Source organism: Rattus norvegicus, chromosome 3 (genome assembly GCF_036323735.1).
Source record: "Rattus norvegicus strain BN/NHsdMcwi chromosome 3, GRCr8, whole genome shotgun sequence".
In the NCBI taxonomy this organism is placed as follows: Eukaryota; Metazoa; Chordata; class Mammalia; order Rodentia; family Muridae; genus Rattus; species Rattus norvegicus.
The window spans coordinates 7,234,188-7,237,630 of record NC_086021.1 but is presented as its reverse complement, the minus strand read 5'-3'; positions in this window follow the sequence as shown (position 1 = coordinate 7,237,630).

Below are 3,443 nucleotides of genomic sequence, written 5' to 3'. Positions count from 1 at the left end.
CCATTCAGAGCCTGCCACACATGTGGCCCATACACATACAGCCACCCAATTAGACAAGATGGATGAAGCAAAGAAGTGCAGACCGACACGAGCCGGATGTAGATCACTCCTGAGAGACACAGCCAGAATACAGCAAATACAGAGGCGAATGCCAGCAGCAAACCACTGAACTGAGAATAGGACCCCCGTTGAAGGAATCAGAGAAAGGACTGGAAGAGCTTGCAGGGGCTCGAGACCCCATATGTACAACAGTGCCAAGCAACCAGAGCTTCCAGGGACTAAGCCACTACCTAAAGACTATACATGGACTGACCCTGGACTCTGACCTCATAGGTAGCAATGAATATCCTAGTAAGATCACCAGTGGAAGTGGAAGCCCTGGGTCCTGCCAGACTGAATCCCCAGTGAACGTCATTGTTGGGGGGAGGGTGGTAATGGGGGGAGGAGCGGGAGGGGAACACCCCCCAAAAAAAAGAAAAAAAAAGAAAAACATATAAATGAAATTCTACACTTACCACTAAAAAGAAAATCTGCTAGATTTTTATAAAAAACTAATGAACAATAAATATACTTACAAAAAAAAAGAAAAGAAAAAGTAAAAGAATTATGGGCAATTGCATCTTAAACACGAGTATGCAATTGTATCTAAAACAAATGTACTATTTGGATGTAGGAGAAATAAACCTGTTTTCCTATACTACCTGATAGCCTGTATATTATTGGTGTGGGACAGTTAATGCTTAGCATTTTTTTTTTCGGAGCTGGAGACCAAACCCAGGGCCTTGCGCTTGCGGGGCAAGCGCTCTAACCACTCAGCTAAATCCCCAACCCCTATGCTTAGCGTTATTAATGAGGAGTATTTATGAGTCTTTTTTATTTTGTTGATGCCCCATACTTTTTCCCTCTTCTGATGAATTACTACAGGGTTATTTACCATTTCTGTCCTCCTGAGAATATCCCTTATTTTCAGAATGCGGTTTCCCATTTTTAGACTAAGGTTGCTGAAGAGACATGGGTTCTTGGTGATTATGCTGTGTAAAGTTTCTCCTCTCGGGTTGATGTGAACGATACTTTTGCTCAGTAATAAATTTGAGACTCGTATCTTTATTCTCTGACAATGTGTTGAAAGGTGCTCCAAGCCTATTTATATTATAGATTATCCATTGAAAATTCAGGTGTTAGTCTAATGTGATCAGCTTTATGTGTGACTTGGTCATTTCCTTCACAGCTTTTGTATTTTATTTCTCTGTTCACTTAGGCTTTGATGATGATTATGATGATGATTATTTTATTTTTATTATTATTTATTATTATAATTATTATATTTATTATTCTTTTTATTATCATTTTATTATATTATATTATTATAATTATAATTATTATTATTATTATTATTTTAATATATTGTATTATTATATTTATTATTTTTATTATCATTTTTATTATATTAATTATATTATATTATTGTTATATTTATTATTATTTTTATTATCACTTTTATTATATTATATTATATTATATTAAATTATATTATATTATATTATTATTGTTATTATTTTTATTATGTGTCTACTTTGTATTTTCTATGATTCTAGTACTTTAACAGAATATTAAAATTTGGGGAATATTGTTCTCAGAAAATCACATACAAATAGTTATTGTAGCTGATTTTATTCTCATGCTTATCATAGTGTCCTGAACTTAGGAATCAGGGACCCTGCCTCAGTTGGTTCTGATTGGAAAATAGAGATATTGATAGCCAGTGTCTAGGCAGGGCAGACAGAGCAGGAGTTTCAGGACGCTTGGACAAAGGGCCAGAGAGGAAGAAGTCATGGAGATTCTCCAGGACAGACTTTCAGGACAGAGAAGCAGCTGACATAGAAGAGCATGAGAATAAGCAGACCCAGGAGAGCTGCCCAATGGTGTCCAGGGCAAGAAAGATGTGATATAGATTTTAGCAAATAATAACGTGGGAATATCAGTGGGGGATAGTTTACCCACTCGGAGGTTAGGAAGTGGCCTTGCCATTGATCTGTTATATGCATAGAAAATATGAAGACTCCATGTGTGAGGCCTCTATCCATAAGCCCCCTATCCCTATCCTTTTCTGCTGCCCTGTCTTCTTCAAAGGTGTTTTCTCCTCCGCAAAAACATCCCCTTGCTGCCTCGCCAGCATGACATTCTATTTCCGGAAGGCCCAGCCTTGGCACGACCAAGGGCTCCTCCCATCGGTGCAGAGCACGGTCATGCTCTGCTACATATACAGCTGGAGACGCCAGTCTGTCCATGTGCAGTCTTCAGGAAGTGCTTTAGTCCCGCGGAGCTCTGGTTCGTGACCCCTGTTGTCCTCACTGGGTTGCAAGGCACTTCTGCTCCTTTAATACTTTCTCTCTCTCCTCCAAAGGGGACCCTGTTCTCAGTGCAATGATTGGCTGCAAGCATCAGCCTCGGTATTTGTCATGATCTGGGAGAGCCTCTCAGGGGACAGCTCTATCAGGCTCCTGTGAGCATGCACTTGTTGGCATCAGCAATGTTGTTTAGGTTTGGGGGCTGCATGCATGTGGGCTGCATCCCCAGGTGGTGCAGGCTCAGAATGGCTATTCCTTCAGTCTCTGCTCTAAGCTTAATCTCCGTATCATGTCCTATGAATATTTTTGTTTCCCCTTAAGACAGACCATCCTCATTTGCTTCATCTTTCTTCTTGAACTTAAAGCGGTATGTGAATTGTAAGTTGGGTAATTCAAGTTTGGGGTAGTGTGTGTGTATGTGTGCTTGTGTGTGTGTGTGTGTGTGTGTGTGTGTGTGTGTTTGTGTGTTTTATTTTTGTATTGTGTGTGTGTGCTTGTGTGTTTTATTTTTGTTTGTGTGTGTATGTGTTATTTGGTTGTGGTGTGTGAATTGTATGATGGGTAATTCAAATTATTGGGGTATTTAGTGTGTGTGTGTGTGTGTGTGTGTTTTATTTTTGTATTTTTTTGTGTGTGTGTGATTTGGTTGCAGTATGTGAACTGTATGTTGGGTAATTCAAGCTTTTGGGGTAGTGTGTGTGTGTGTGTGTGTGTGTGTGTTTGTGTGTTTTATTTTTGTTTTTTTGTGAGTGTGTGTGATTTGATTGCGGTATGTGAACTGTATGTTGGGTAATTCAAGCTTTTGGGGTAGTGTGTGTGTGTGTGTGTGTGTGTGTGTGTTATTTTTGTTTTTTTGTGAGTGTGTGTGATTTGATTGCGGTATGTGAACTGTATGTTGGGTAATTCAAGCTTTTGGGGTATTGATTGTGTGTGTGTGTGTGTGTATGTTTTATTTTTGTTTTTGTTTTTTTGTGTGTGTGTGATTTGGTCGCCTCATTCAGGATGGTATTTTATAGTTTCATTCATTTGCTTATAATTTCATGATGTCATGGTATTTGATTACTGCGGAGCTCTCCATTACGTAGATGAACCACA